At 48.9% G+C, this 16,803-nt stretch overlaps 2 protein-coding genes across 2 annotated transcripts in view; one reads left to right on the top strand and one right to left on the bottom strand.

The window, feature by feature from the left end:
- Positions 1 to 16,803, bottom strand: part of LOC140681480 (uncharacterized) — a 1,248,316-nt gene that overhangs the window by 1,065,159 nt on the left and 166,354 nt on the right.
- Positions 1 to 16,803, top strand: part of LOC140681481 (uncharacterized) — a 101,266-nt gene that overhangs the window by 53,073 nt on the left and 31,390 nt on the right. The window lies entirely within an intron of this gene.

The raw sequence follows: 16,803 nt of genomic DNA on the forward strand, positions 1-16,803 counted from the left end.
AACAAATTTTTTAGCCAGATTGAGACATTATTTTGCACTGTGAGTTCAGGGCACTGCTATCTGACCCCAAGTGCCTTTGACAAAAGCCTGGTTCCCACCTCTCACGAGCTTGTGGCTCTTTCTGGAGGAACTCTTGGAAACTTGGATGCAGCTTCCTCTGAGCAACTTTTGGGAGAACTTATAAGGAAAATGGCTGTTGTGGGTGGCCAGTGTAAAGAAAATATTTTTGTGTCCTTCCCTGAAAAGTTTGTTAAAATCACTGGAGGAAAGGGAACAAATGATACCAGCGAGACTGACAAGGATCATTCACCACACAGTGAGGAACACAAGGCTACTTAAATCCTATAGGAAGCCCAGCTCAAGTAGCTAAATTCCGAAATAACTCCTGAATTCACAGGCTTGGGGGCTTTTCCAAATATGAGAATCATTATTTTCTTGGTCCCTGTCACCTTTGTGACAGCTACACAGACCTTTCCCTTCCTTTTAATAATCTGTATTGGGCCAAATTTCCACATTTCTTTTTTTGGAACCTGCCAGCATCTGAATTGGAGCTGTGCTGGAACTGATGAAATTTTGAATTCCCACAGAATTGCTTCTGTTGTTGGTTTATTAATGTTTGGGATTTGTTTGTGTTTCCATCACAAGTGACTTGTGGGAAGAGCAAATCCTCCTCAAGGCATTTTCTGTAGGGTTAAGTTTGATTTCTGCGAGTTTGTTTTGTCCAGTGCCCAGGGGATGCTCAAGGGGTCTCTGGTTTTGGTTTGACCCTAATTTTCTTCTGATTTGTCTTTATCACTTAAAAACACCTGAAAAATGACAAAAAAGAGTATTGACGAGGGATGTCAAAAAGTTCCACCATTTAAGAGGTATTTGAGGTGGGATTTATGGTTTGGGAACATATTCTGGAGGATTTATGTGTTCTTGGGGGATATATGGGAGTATTCTCCATATCTTTGCACTCCAAATGCCAAGGTGGATTGCTCTGTCACCTCAAAATTACTCAATGCCAATGGAAACACCTCAATCTTACCCCAAAATTGCTCAATCCCACCTCAAAGTGGCTGTTTCCCACCTCAGTCCCATGTCAAAGTTACTCAATTCCTCCGCCTGCAGGGTTAGATGGGGTTGGAAGGAGATTGAGAGAAAATCCAAATTTGAGGTTTTGGGACCAGGATTGTATGGGGCTTTGTGGGTGTGATTTATTTTGATAATAAATAAAACTATTAGAATTATTGATTTCTGTCCCATTCATTTTCTGTCAGTTCTGGTTTGCTTTTCAGAGTGCCGCCTTCTCAGCTGATTTTGTTTCTGTCCTCCTGTCCCAGACTGAAAAGCAAGATGTGTTCTATTTCCCATCTGTTTGGCAGTTGTCCTGTGCTAAGTGGGCAGTTTTTCCTTATCTCTTCCACAATCAATCCTCCCTCAGGGGAGACATCTACTGATAATGGGCTATTGAATGTCACTGCATGACTGATAAGAACTATAACATCCCATTGTGAGATGCTCCGCCCAGAGGAAGGAGCCAAGCATTCCTACCTGCATCTAGTCTTGAGATTCTGGCCCACCAACACAGCTTTTTCTGGGCTGGATTTCTCAGAGGAACAGCTGCCTCTTCCTCTTCAGAAGAAGACACCCTTTTCTAGAGGATCACTTCTCCAACAGAACCACACCTGACACTGCAGGAGGACTGCAGCCGCCATTCCAATTGGACTGCAGCCAGCACCCTGTCCAACAGTGTGTCAGGTTGTATTCTGGCTCTCTCAGTGTTGTTTTTGTTCACTGAATTGTTCATATTTTCATTTTCTTTCCTAATAAAAAGCTGTTATTCCTGCTCCCATATTTTTACCTGAGAGCCCCCCTTAATTTCAAATTTATAACAATTCAGAAAGAGAGTTTACATTTTTCCATTTCAGGAGAGGCCCCTGCCTTCCTTAGCAGACACCTGTCATTCCAAACCAAAACACCTCCTTTCTCTCCTGCCTTCCTTTGCCTGCTCTGTTTCTCTCTCTGTGTCTCCCTTGACCCAGGGCAGCTCCCACCAAAGACCCTGTCCTGATTTAATTCCCAATCCATGAGCTACGACAACCATGGGGGAAGTTATGAAGGCTGGCAGTGAAATGTCACTGTAGGATCCTGCTCCATTTGGCTTTTGGCTCTTACATAAGAGCTTTGCCTTCAAGGGCAGGAACATCTTTTCCTGGCTGGGAACTGGAATTCCAGCCCCTGGGAGTGTGTGCCATGGATCCCAGAGGGGCATTCCCGAGGCTCCCAGGGTGCTGCTCCTGCCGTGCCTCCCAAGGAGCTGTGCAGGGCAGGGGACAAGGTGCAGCAGCTGTGTTGGTGCTGCAGTGCCACAACGGCCCCTGGTTCCAGGAGTTTCCGCACTGCCAACAGCGGTTCCTGGGTTCCATGATGCCCTGCTGTGTCCCCATGGATATTTGGTGTCATGAAGTTCTTCAGTGTCACTATGGCCATCTCACTCCATGAACTTCCGCAGTGTCCAAACGGTCTCCTTGGATGGGCAGTGTCACCATGGACCACTGGATCCACGTGGCCCTGCTGTGTCACCATGGCCCCTTGGTTACGTGGGACCCCAGGGTCACAATTGACTCTTTGCTTCGTCATCCTATGGGAGAGAACTGTCCTCCAGGGGCCTATGGCCAAAACCGGAATTCCTTCCCCAAATTTCCTTATATGCAAATATTGTTCCCTGATGAAACTTGCCAATAGAAACAGGTCTGGCTGCCTTGGCCACCCATGGGCCACCTCTCATCTCCCTTTCAGACACTGGGTCCATGTGCTTTTCTTGCTTAAAAAGCATCCATCTCAACCAGGCACCCATGGCCAAAATTTGGGATCTGCCTCCCAAATTCCCTATATACAAGGATAGCTCCCAGAAAATGATGCCAGGACAGAGACGTCTGGCTGGCTTAGGCCTCTGGTGGCCGCCATTTATCTGCCCCTCAAACACTGGTGTTCCGTCCTTTCCTTCCTTTGGAAAAGAACCGTCCTGCTCCTCCGGATGTCCTTGTCTGAAATTGGGATTCCAACTCTAAAACTCAGTACATTGAAGGATTGCTCCCAGGCAAAATCTGCCAGTACCATCAAGTCTGGCTGCCCTTGGCCTCTGGTGGCTGCCCCTGCCACACTGGGACTTGGTTCTTTCCTTCCCATGGAGATCACTGTGACACTGTGGGCACCTCATGGAACCAAGGGGATCATTGTGGCACCACTGGAGCCCACGGAACTAAGGGGTCGTGGTGACACCGCGGGGCTTCATGGACCCAGAGACCATTATGACTCTGTGGGGCCTGATGGAACCATGGAGACCATTCCGACCCTTCAGGGCCTGGTGTCACCGAGGGGGCATTGTGACACCTCAGGGCCTCCTGGAAGCAAGGGACCATTGGGACACTGATGGGCCCCATGGAAGCAAGGGAACACGGAACAGGTCTGGGTGGCTTGGCCTCCCAGGGTCCACCTGACAGGTCTTGCTGATCTTGGGATTTCATGGGCTGCCTCTCATCAGCTCCTGGAGCACTGGGGTTCAGTGCTCTGCTTTGTATGGAAAAGAACCGTCCTTCATTTCAGATGCCCATTGCCAAAACTGACACTCTGCCTAAAACATTTGCTATATTCAAGGGTATTTCCCTGAAAAAAATCGGGCAGCTTTGGCTGGCCTTGTCCTCTGGTGGTCAGCTCTTGTCTCCCCCTGAAACACTGGGGCTATAATCCTCCATTCCTATGAAAAGAACTGGTCCTCATGTTCAGGAACCATGGCCAAAATTAGAATTGGCCACCGAGTCCCGCTGGGCTCACGGAACCATCTGCAACCCCCAGCAGATATTGACTCTGCCAGTGCTGCCATCCTCCCTCCAGTGAGAGAAAAGGACACAGGGCAGGCACACAGAGGAGCAACATGAAGACACCGAGGTCAGTGAAGAGGAAGTTGAGTCCCAGATGGGAGGGATGAGGAGATGCCTTGATGTTGGGGATTAAATACTCTGATAAAAATATGGAGAAGGATGTAATTGATACATCAGACTCTCTTTTTCCCTATAAGGCATTGAAAAGTATGGAGAGATGACTTGTTTCAGCAAAGCCTCCACGCCAAAGTAAGCAAATGTTGCAGTAGCTGTGATCCCATGAGAAGTTTGCACAGAGAAAGAGAGCAGAGTGATGAGACCCTGTGCCCTCAGGGAGAGAAGAAGACCTCTGTTCCCAGAGATGAAGATGATTTCAGAAATAGATGAAGAGAACCTTTGCTCTTAAACAGCTCATCCTGAAACTAATACCCCATAAGTTGGCACGGCCCATAAACACAGCTGTGGGAAAAACTGTGAAAAAATGGGAGAGACTTCACGATTTCACTTTTTCCGAGTGGCTGCTATTCGTGGAAATTGAGAGCTACAAGAGAACTGTTTTCTTGTGGAGAAGTCTCCATAGCAAGAAAGAGAGACTCCTCTCCCTGAGTGAACTAAAGAAGGATTTTTCTAGAGGTGGTAAAGTGACTGAAATTGTTTTGGTTTGTCCCTTTGCATAAAAAGTAAGTAAGAAAAGGTTGAATGGAGAGGGGAAGTGTTCTGAAAGTTTTCTTCTGATCCTTATTACTCTTTTTTTTACTTACTGTTACCAGCTTTTCTTTATACCCTTTTAAAGATTTGATCCCACTTTGCCTTTCTCCTAATCCTATCTCGCAGCAGGAAATTAGTAAGTATTTTATAGTGAGTGCACTGGTAATTAGCCAACACTGAACCCACCACACTAATTAATGCACTGGCCGAGAAAGCTCAAATTAGCGAACAAAAACCATGACAGAAACTTCCTGATGAACTGCCCCAGACAAGAGGGAAATCAAGGCAGAGCCATGGTTTGTCAGGACTTGCTTGATCCTATTGAGCCCTGTGGTGCATTTGGAACTGAGCCCTGGAACCTCAGGGCCTGAGAGGAGATTGCACAAACCTGTCCAGGAGTTAAAATCAAGAGCAAACAACCGAAAGGTCTCAATGCAATAATGGGTCCCACTGAGGTCCATCCCCAACACAGGCTCTGTTATTTCTATGGTTTTCCCCCCTCCACGCAGCCCCCCGAATGAATCCGACTAGCTCAGAGATATGGGACTGTGAGGGGAGGAAATAGCATGAGAGGGAAAAGTATTCAGAAGAGGCTCCTTACCCAGGGTGTTGGAACAGCTCTCTTTATTCTGTGGTGTCCATGGAGAGCGGGGCAAAAGAGGAAGAGCAGGAAGTTTCAGGGGTCTATATAGGTTTTGGACAGGGTGGGCACTCCTGGCTCCCCGCCAACCCCATTGGGGCAGGAAGGAGGATCCAGGGGTTATCATGATCAGAGGAGCCACAGAGGCCCTAGGAAAGGGGGGACAAAAGGGTGTCCAGGAGCTCACCGTAACACCTCCCCCTTATTTGTTAAACAAGGTTACAGGAATTCACTGGGCTCAATTCAACCCCGAGTATGGGTTTCCCACCACCCCATGTTGGTGGCGTAGTCAGGCCTCCTCAGGTCAGCCAACTCTATGTGGTTGACCTCTGAGGTAGAAGGTATGAGGCCCTTGATAGCTTTGAAAATCAAGTGACGCAGAATCCCGAACGCTAGGGTTACAAAGAACAGAATAACAAAGACTAACAAAATTGATCTAACTACAGATGTCCATCACCCCGTGAATCCCCATCCCTTGAACATTCTCTTCAGCATTTGCAGGATGACAACTCGCATGGGGTTCATCACAGGGTTGAGTGGAAGGTAGGTTTTCTCTAAGAGGGAAGAACAAACATTTTAAGAACATGTTAAAGCTTCTGTTTCTGCCGGAAGGAATTCCTGCCTAGGAACTTTCTTCTTCTCCCATCCGGCGGCGTCTTCTCTTTGAAGCATCAGCTACCTGCTTCTTGTCCCCTTCTGTTCGACCTGGATTCTTGGGGACAAAAGGTTTCACCCACTTCTGGGGAATCCACCGAGGGCCTGAGGGAGTAGCTACACACGCATAGCCACGACCCCAGGTCACAAGTCCATAGGGACCCTTGGTTTCCCAAGTTTCCGGATCCCTAATCAAGACCGGGGGATGCTGTGACAATTTAAACTGTTTGCCACTGTTAAAGTGACGCACAACCGGTGGACTCATATTTTCGAATGAACAATTCAGAAAATTGATAGTAAACATAGCTTTACAGAGCTTTTCTCGTGGAGACATCCACGGAGCTGAGCTGTTTTGTTTTTTCAATACCTGCTTGAGCGTCTGGTGTGCACGCTCGACTACAGCTTGACCTGTGGGGGAGTGGGCAATGCCAGTCTTATGTTCCACTCCCCACTGCTGGAGAAATTCCAGAAACTCCTTGGATACATACGCTGGGCCATTATCTGTCTTGATCGTTTTTGGCACCCCCAATACTGAAAATGCTTGTACTAGATGTTGTTTGACATGTGCAGCCTTTTGTCCTATATGGGCAGAGGCATACACTGCACCTGAGAATGTGTCCACGCTCACATGAACGCATTCAAGGCGACCAAAACTCTGAATGTGTGTGATGTCTGTCTGCCATACTTCACAGCTGCTAAGGCCTCTGGGGTTTACCCCCATGCCTAAGGATGGCACCGCCTGGAGCTGACAATTAGGACAGTTGGTCACAATGGCTCGGGCCTGACTCCGTGTTAGCTGGAACTGTCGAATCAAACCTGGTACATTCTGGTGGTAATGTTCGTGACTCAGCTTTGCCTGCTGGAAAATATCAGGGAGACTTGCCTTTTCAACTGGTGCAGCGAAGGAGTCTGCTTTTCGGTTCCCCTCTGCAATCTCACCTGGCAAATCGGTGTGTGACCTCACATGCATCACAAAGAATGGATGTTCTCGGTGCGAGATTAAATAAATTAGCCTTGAGAGTAACCTGAAGAGATGTTCATTTTCTATTTCTCTGAGCACAGCCTGCTCCGCCCTGGACACTATACCTGCCACATAGGCAGAGTCTGTCACCAAGTTGAACAGCTCGGAAAACTTCTCAAAAGCTCTCACCACTGCAGCCAGTTCAGCCACCTGGGGGGATCCCTCCACAAGCTCAACATCAGCTTCCCAATGCTGAGTCTGTGGATTTCTCCAAGTCATCACCGACTTGTGGGAAGCCCCAGAGGCATCAGTGAACACTGTGAGAGCTCTGAGTGCCCTCCAGCTCCTTTTCTCTTGAGGAATCAGGTGGAATTCCTCATTGAACAACTTGTGAGACGGGGCATGGACTGATATTTGTCCCCTATAGCTGTCCAGAGATAGCTGGAGACTGGCACTGCTCTGGAGCAAATGCTCAAACATCCCTTTTGTCAGTCTCTCAGGAGAGTTCCTTCCCTCCTCAGAAAGCCTGACTGGAAGGTGAATACATGCAAAGTCACACCCTGCTAAATCACACAACCTCACCCTGGCCTTCTGAATCAGCTTTGCTATCAGCTCTTGTGGCCTAGTGATGGTTTTGGATCTTTGGAGCGATAGGAAAACCCATTCTATGATTAAGAGTGGGTCCTTCTGCCCCTTGATCCATTGGAAAATCAACCCGTGCAGGTGTGGCAGCTTTCCTAGAACAATGAACTGGAAAGGCAGATTTGGGTCACACCGATGTGCCTGCCTTTCTGACAAGGCCTTCTGTACCTTTTCGATTGCTGTCCTTGCCTCTGGAGTCAGTTCCCTGGGGGAGGCCAGCTCCCTCTCCCCCTTCAATAAATTGAAAAGAGGTTCCAGATCTTCATTTGTGAGGCCTAGCCAGGGCCTTACCCAATTTAAAGACCCACACAGCGAATGGAGGTCTGCTAATGTTCTGGGGTTGCAATTAATCTCTAATTTCTGTGGGACAATAGTACTTGCAGAAATTTCCAGGCCCAGGTATCTCCAAGGTGGCATTCTTTGAACCTTGTTTTCCTGCAGTTGGAATCCAACAGAGGTTAAAACTTTAATCACTAGGTCAAGTGTATTGGAGTATAGAGTCATTGGGAGCACACACAAGCACGTCATCCATATAGTGTAGGATGATGGCATCCTTTCTCTCTGCACGTACTGGAGACAGCAGTGCTGCTACATACTGTTGGCATATGAAAGGGCTGGATTTTAAACCTTGGGGCAAAACTTTCCAGTGGTAGCGTTTCATCGGTGCTTCTCTATTGACCGTGGGAACTGAGAATGCAAACCTCAGGGCATCTTCAGGGTGCAATGGAATTTGGAAGAAGCAGTCCTTTATATCTAACACAGCCAATTTCCAGTCCCGGGGAAGCATAGCTGGACTAGGCATCCCTGGTTGGAGAAGTCCCATGTCCTCCACAATTTTGTTTATCTCTCTGAGATCGTGGAGCAATCTCCATTTGTCCTTCCCAGGCTTCTTTATTACAAAGACTGGGAAATTCCAAGGGCTGTCTGTCTCTTGCAGGTGTCCTTGAGCTGCCTGCTCCTCCACAAGTTTTTCAAGCGCCTCAAGTTTTTCTCTACTCAAAGGCCACTGTGCTACCCACTTTGGGGTGTTATCCAACCACTTTAACTTGTGGGCATGGCACTTCACAGTGGCTACTTCCGAAAATCCTGGGGTGTCTTAGGAATGATTAACTGGACTCCCCACTGGGACATGGTGTCTCTCCCCCACAGAGGAGCCTTATAGTCTGCCACGAATGGGCGAACACTTGCCAATTTCCCGTCAGGTCCCTCAATTTGCACTACATTTTTAGAAATTTTTGCCAATGTAGTTCCTCCTATACCCTGAAGTTTGCCTGCCACAGGTTGCAATTCCCAGTGTGATGGCCACATAGTTTTGGGTATCACCGTGATGTCTGCACCTGTGTCCAGAACACCTTCCACCTGAAGGTGCTCTGACCCATGTGCTAGGTTGCATGCCATGGAGGGTTTATCTTCTCCTACTACTTCTGCCCAGTAGACTTCTGGAGATTTTCCTTCTACTGTGATTTCTACTGGGATGGGAATGGCTTGTGCCAGAATTTGCCCCTTTTCTAGATAGAATGGAGGGTGCAAGCAACGTGCATAAGGCTGGATATTTTTCCCTTAGTAGTCATGGGAACTATTTCAATCTCAGGAGGTGTGTATGCTGTGTCCCCAATAACAAAATACTCACTGTCCAGTTCCATATCATACGCCTGCAGGTCTTGTGGGCTCTTTGATAGGTCCACTACAATGACTTTCCAATCAGTGTTTCTGAAATGAAATCCTTTGGCAGTCACTAGATGTGGCCGGCCTAGTGGCTGCCAAACCTTGTTAGTAATACATTTCACATTTTTATTTTTCTCTCTCCCCCCACCATAGTTCCCACCCTCCCCCTTATTTGTTAAGAGAGAGGCATTGTCACATTTTTTTCCCGCTACATTTATATCTTTGCGCGTAGTGGTGGGCACGCGCTGTGCATTTAGGTTTTTTGTTTGTTGATCTGTCTCTGGTTCTGGTTTTGAGGACAGTTTCTGGCAAAGTGTCCTGGTTTCTTGCAATGCAAGCAGATGATGTGCTGCAGCTGTTGTGATGATCTGGGTGGCTTCCTTGGGCTTGATGCAGCAGTGGCAACAGGTTGTAATTCTGCTGGTGCTCTATGACTGACAGGATTATCAAGCAGTTCTGCTCTCTTGGCGCATGCTTCGATCATTTGGGCAAGCCTAGGTGCTGGATCAAGAGGAAGGCTGAGAAGAATCCTACGACAGGTCTCATTGGCATTCCTCTGAGCCATTTCTTTAATCAACTCTGTTTGTACCTTGATGTCTTGCACCTGTTTTTCAACTTGGCTTCTCAAACGATCCACAAACTGTAAAAAACTCTCAGAAGGAAACTGTTTGATGTTAATATAGCTGCATTCAACCTCAGTGCCTGGTAATTGATACAGCGTCTCTTCTGCAGCAATACAGATTTTTTCCAAGACCGATCTAGATAACAGTCTGGTTTGTTTTTCTGGACATTGTATGTCCCCTGTACTACATAAATGATGTATTGTAATGGGCTGACCATCACTGTCAGTGGCATCACTGGGTGTACGCTGTATTTCTTGCAAAACTGTTTCCAAAGCCAATTTCCACTTATTCTCCCATATCTCATATTCAGAGGATGTTAATAGACATTTAAACAAATCAGTTATATCTTTCGGTACCATTTCATTTGAATTGAAGGTTGCTCTAATCATACCTTTAAAAATCTCATTAGACCTCCCAAATTCTCTCTGAACTTTACAGATTTCTGTTTTGTCTCTGTATGGGAGAGGTTGGTATGTTCTGTTACCATTTCTTCTCCCTAAATAAACCACTGGAGCTACAGATGGTATAGAGTCCTCAGTAGAGACAGGGTTGTGTCCTCCCCGCGCCCCCCCCGCCCCGGTGAGAAGCAGCTCGCACCTGTCCCAGGCTGTCTGCCCCGCAGTGCAAACTCGGTCCCCGCCCCGGCTCTGAGCCGCTGGGCTGCCGTCCCCTGCCCCCGCCCTGCTGTCCTCCACGCTGGGGCTCAGAGGAGTGCAGGGGCCGGCCCCGCCCGTGTTCCCGGGGCAACACGGGGGCTGGCACTGATAAGGAGGGTGGGTGGTGCCGAGGGAGATAAGGAGGCATTGGAGGAGGGGAGGGAGGAGGGGGTGGGGGCGGAGGGCGGGGGATGCAAAGGAATGCGAGTGGGAGGGGGAGTGGGGGGTGGGGGAGCCGCCGGTCTGAGCACATGGCCGCCGCCATTATCCGGCTGCGTGTGCTCCAGAGACACTGCGCTGCTCTTTAAGACAAACTCCGGGCTACATTTCTTGAAAAACAAGGTGTTATAGGGGGATAAGGGGTGGCTGAGGGGTTTTCAGGGCTGGGGTATTGAGGAGGTGGGCAGGTTGGGGAAAAGGGAGTATTAGAACTGTGGGTCTGCATTTGTATGCTTTTATCTGCTTCTAAAATCTTTTTGCATGCTTGTAAAAATATCAGAATAAATCAAGAAACTTTATGTTCACCATTTTCGACTCTTAAAGTTAATATCTGTCCAATTTGATTCCAAAAAGAAAGCGATTTCAGGTCTCGCACAGTAAAATTTGGTATTTCTGCCTTTAGCCAGCACACAAAACGCAGGAGAAGCTTGTTAGAGAATGAAACATCGTTTAAATTATTGCTAAGATGTGTTAGTATACTCTTTTGTTCAAGCGACAGGTTAGTACCCATGATCTTAATCCTATCACTGGTCTACTCTCCACCAGAGGTAATAACACAGCACGAATTATTAGAATTTCCCTCCGTGGAAATACAAGCGGGGGGGGCGCAGGGTGAGGGGCGCTCGTCCCGCCGCTTGCCGGACCTGTTCCAACCCTCTCCTCCCGTGTCTTTTCCCCCTGGAACGTGGGTATGCGCAGCCCACCGGTTCCACGCTGACTTGCGGGGAGCCCCTGGCACCCCCCTCGCAAGCAGCCTCCCACAGTCACTATGGTCAGTCCTCCCAGCCAGGCGCGGTCCCGGGTGCCATGAATGGAGAACTCACCAAGCCTGTGCACTGCAGGGTTCGTCTGTGAAACCTTCTGGGGGTTCCCTCTCCAGTCGGCTCTTCCTGGGGAACTCAGGCAGAGGTCCCCAACTGGTCCCCGTCACTCAAAGCTTTTAAAGGCAGCTAGAGTACCAGGACAGTTGACTGTCCCAAAAGCTTTTGAATTCCCCTGAAATAGGGGGTCCAGCTTCTTCGTGGGCTCAGAGCAGCACACGTTGGGGCACCAACTGTAATTTCTATGGCTTTCCCCCCCTCCACGCAGCCCCCTCTAGGATCCGACCAGCTCAGAGATATGGGGCTGTGAGGGGTGGGATACCAGGAGAGGGAAAAGTATTCAAAAGAGGCCCTTACCCCAGGGAAGTTGGAACAGCTCTGTTTATTCTGTGGTGTCCATGGAGAGCGGGGCAAAAGAGAAAGAGCAGGAAGTTTCAGGGGTCTATATAGGTTTTGGACAGGGTGGGCTCTCCTGGCTCCCTGCCAACCCCGTTGGGGCAGGAAGGAGGATCCAGGGGTTATCATGATCAGAGCCACAGAGGCCCGGGGAAAGGGGGGACAAAAGGGTGTCCAGGAGCTCACCGTAACAGGATCCCTGTCACATGATCCTGTCATTGATCAAGGAATGATGAAGGGGGCTAACCCTCACAGCCTCTGGGCACGGGTTCTGGAAAGTGTAGCACAAAGATACCTGTGTGCAGATGATCTTTATATGCAGCAGACCCAGTGGAAGACTATAGAACAAGGGATCCAACGTCTGAGAGAAATGGCAGTGGCAGAGATTATCTTCTCAGATGAAATAACAACTAGGAATCCGGACTTGGTACCATGTACATCTGTGATGTGGCGAAAACTTGTACGGCTTGGGCCACATGACTACGCTTCTGCCTTAGCAATAATGAAGTGGGATATGAGGGATGAGACCGTGCTCGAAATGGCAAGGAAACTCCGAGCATATGCAGATGCTGTACATGGCCCAACCCATGCCAGAATTGCAGCAGTGGAAACGCGTCTGCAGAAATTAGAAGATAAGATAGAGGAGAATCATAAGAGACTCAGGGAGGAGATAAAGGAGGACCTTCTCCAAATCTCAGCAGTACAGATCAGAGGTTCTGGTATCCAACGATCCAACATAGACGTTCCTCAGATGGTGAGAGAAGGTACACCCCACGAACTGAGCTGTGGTTCTTCCTGCGCGATTGCAGAGAAAACATGAGGAAATGGGACGGAAAACCTACTGCTGCTCTGGCACAATGGGTGCATGAATTGAAGGAAGGCAAGACTCAGAGAGGAAGTGCCACCAAAAGGAGAGCAGCTCCAGTTGCCCGTAGCCAAACTGCCAGGCATGATGATGATGATGACATGTCTGATCCCCTTGAAGGAACATCTAAGACATACGCCCAAGGCAAGAAGGATAACCAGGCTTAGAGGGGCCCTGCCTCTAGCCAGGTAGAGGCGAGGGAAAACCGTATTTTTTGGACTGTGTGGATTCGCTGGCCTGGCACATCGGACCCACAAAGATATAAGGCTTTGGTTGATACTGGTGCACAATGCACGTTAATTCCATCGAGACACGTAGGGGCAGAATCTGTCTCTATCGCCGGTGTGACAGGTGGATCTCAGGACTTTACCTTGGTGGAAGCTGATGTAAGTCTGACAGGAAATGAGTGGAAGAAACACCCTATTGTGACTGGCCCAGAGGCCCCATGTATTTTGGGCATAGATTACCTTCGAAAGGGGTATTTTAAAGACCCAAAGGGACTCAGGTGGGCATTTGGGATAGCAGCTGTAGTGACAGAGGGCATCCAGCAACTGAACACCTTGCCTGGGCTGTCTGAGAATCCAGCTACAGTAGGACTTTTGAAGGGAGAAGAACAAAAGGTACCAGTTGCCACTTCAACAGTGCATCGTCAACAGTACAGAACAACTCGAGATGCTGTGGTTCCCATCCATAAGATGATCCGAGAGCTGGAGAGCCAAGGGGTGGTCAGCAAAACCCACTCACCCTTCAACAGCCCCATTTGGCCTGTGCGTAAATCTGAAGGAGAATGGAGATTGACAGTGGACTACCGTGCATTGAATGAAGTGACTCCACCACTGAGTGTTGCTGTGCCAGACATGCTGGAACTCCAGTACGAGCTGGAGTCCAAGGCAGCGAAGTGGTACGCCACTATCGATATTGCCAATGCATTTTTCTCCATTCCTCTGGCAGCAGAATGCAGGCCTCAGTTTGCCTTTACGTGGAGGGGAGTGCAGTACACCTGGAACCGACTGCCCCAGGGGTGGAAGCACAGTCCTACCATCTGCCATAAGCTGATCCAGACTGCACTAGAAAAGGGTGAGGCTCCAGAACATCTACAATATATTGATGATATCATTGTGTGGGGGAACACAGCAGCAGAAGTGTTTGAGAAAGGAGAGAAAATCATCCGAATCCTCCTGGAAGCTGGTTTCGCCATCAAGAAGAGTAAAGTGAAGGGACCTGCTCGAGAGATCCAGTTCTTGGGAGTGAAGTGGCAAGATGGACGGCGTCAGATTCCTACAGATGTCATCAACAAGATCACAGCCATATCCCCACCAACCAACAAGAAAGAGACACAAGCTTTCTTAGGCGCCATCGGTTTCTGGAGAATGCACATTCCTGAGTACAGTCAGATCGTGAGTCCTCTCTACCTGGTCACCTGCAAGAAGAATGATTTCTGCTGGGGCCCTGAGCAGCAGCAAGCTTTCACCCAGATAAAGCAGGAAATTGCTCATGCAGTAGCCCTTGGCCCAGTCAGGACAGGACCAGATGTGAAGAACGTGCTCTACTCTGCAGCCGGGAACCATGGTCTGTCCTGGAGCCTTTGGCAGAAGGTGCCTGATGAGACTCGGGGCCGACCACTGGGATTTTGGAGTCGGAGCTACAGAGGGTCTGAAGCCAACTACACCCCAACAGAGAAGGAAATCTTGGCTGCTATGAAGGAGTTCCAGCCGCCTCAGAGGTGATTGGCACAGAAGCACAACTCCTCCTGGCACCCCGACTACCGGTGCTGGGGTGGATGTTCAGAGGAAAGGTTCCCTCCACCCACCATGCCACCAGTGCTACATGGAGCAAGTGGATTGCTCTCATCACACAGCGTGCCCATATTGGTAAGCTGAATCACCCTGGGATTTTGGAAGTAATTACAAATTGGCCCGAAGGTGAAAGTTTTGATGTCACAGATGAAGAAGAACAAGTGACAAGGGCTGAAGAAGCTCCACCATACAACCAACTGCCAGCAGAGGAAACCCGCTATGCTCTCTTCACTGATGGTTCCTGTCGCATCGTAGGGATGAATCGGAAGTGGAAAGCAGCTGTATGGAGTCCCACACGACGGGTTGCAGAGGCCACTGAAGGAGAAGGTGGATCGAGCCAACTCGCTGAACTCAAGGCTGTTCAACTGGCCCTAGACATTGCAGAAAGGGAGAAGTGGCCAAAGCTCTACCTCTACACTGATGCATGGATGGTAGCCAATGCTCTGTGGGGGTGGCTAGAGAGGTGGAAAGAAGCTAACTGGCAGCGTAGAGGAAAACCAATTTGGGCTGCTGAAGAGTGGAAAGATATCGCTACCCGGGTAGAGAAGCTACCTGTGAAGGTTCGCCATGTAGATGCCCATGTCCCCAGAAGCAGAGCTAATGAAGAGCAGCAAAACAATCAGCAGGTAGATCAGGCTGCGAAGATAGGGGTGTCAAAGATAGACCTCGACTGGGAACACAAGGGAGAGTTGTTCCTAGCACAATGGGCCCATGATGCCTCAGGCCATCAGGGTAGAGATGCCACTTACAAGTGGGCACGAGACCGAGGGGTGGATCTAACCATGGACAGTATTTCTCAGGTTATCCATGACTGTGAGACCTGTGCTACCATCAAACAGGCCAAGCGGGTGAAGCCCCTCTGGTATGGTGGGCGGTGGTCCAAGTACAAGTGTGGGGAGGCCTGGCAGATTGACTACATCACACTGCCCCAGACACGCCAAGGCAAGCGCTACGTGCTCACAATGGTAGAAGCCACCACTGGATGGTTGGAAACCTACCCTGTGTCTCATGCTACAGCCCGTAACACCATCCTGGGCCTTGAAAAGCAGGTCCTTTGGAGGCATGGTACCCCTGAGAGGATTAGTCAGACAATGGGACTCATTTCAAGAATAGCCTTACCAACACCTGGGCTAGGGAACATGGCATTGAGTGGGTGTACCACATCCCCTACCATGCACCAGCTGCAGGCAAAGTGGAAAGGTACAATGGACTGTTAAAAACCACCTTAAAAGCATTGGGTGGGGGATCTTTCAAAAATTGGTAGCAGCATTTAGCAAAGGCCACCTGGTTAGTTAACAGCCGAGGTTCCACCAATCGAGCAGGTCCTGCCCAGTCTGAGTCCATGAATATAGTAGACAGAGATAAAGTCCCAGTGGCACATGTCAGAGGTTTGTTAGGGAAATCAGTGTGGATCAATCCTGCCTCGAGTACAGACAAACCCATTTGTGGGATTGTCTTTGCACAGGGACCAGGTTGTACATGGTGGATAATGCAGAAAGATGGAAGAACACGATGTGTACCTCAGGGAGATCTGATTGTTGGGTGAGAACTATGTGTAAATATCACTGTTTGCTGAATATTACTGCCATTGTCTGTGTATAGCTGTATATTGGATGTATAACATATGTGTTTGTAGGGTTTGAATATATATATTAGTTTTAGTAGTAAGCTGACGATATGGGGATAAGGGGTGGAATGTCCTAGGTTGGCTGTATGATGCCTTTATCCCCAATCGTCTGCTCTGTTTATGTTGAATAATAAGTTCTACACCTTTAAGACTTGTTCCAGAAGTGAAGGGGGGCGGGGGGGGGAAGAAGCGCGGACTTTGTTTTCAAGAACTGCACTCCCTCCTCCACATTCCTGCTCCTGCACTGTGTCATCTGCAGATGGACAGACAGCGAGAGAGCTCTCCTTTGCTTTTTTTCTAGTAAGTTTTAGCTAGCTGAGGCAAAGGAGTTCCCTGGACTGTGGTGTTTTCCCTTTCTCTGGACCTGCTCTGGACTGAACACCCAGAAGAGCAGCAGCAGCAGCACCTGTGGCCCAGCGGGCCGGGCCTGGGCCGTGGCATTTCCAGCGCCGGAGACACTGATCAGAGACTGAGTGAGCCCAGCTGCAACCCGGGGGATTTTTCTGGGTTTATCTCTCTCTTGGAGTGGCGGAAAGTTTTATTGTTTAATATTGTTTAAGTTTGCTTGTTTAATAAACAGGTTTTTTCCACTTTCCTCCAAAGAGGTATCCTTCCCGAACTGGTTGGGGGGAGGGCCCAATTGAATCTGCTTTCCTAAAGGAAG

This window comes from Taeniopygia guttata, chromosome 36, assembly GCF_048771995.1.
Source record: "Taeniopygia guttata chromosome 36, bTaeGut7.mat, whole genome shotgun sequence".
Classification (NCBI taxonomy): Eukaryota; Metazoa; Chordata; class Aves; order Passeriformes; family Estrildidae; genus Taeniopygia; species Taeniopygia guttata.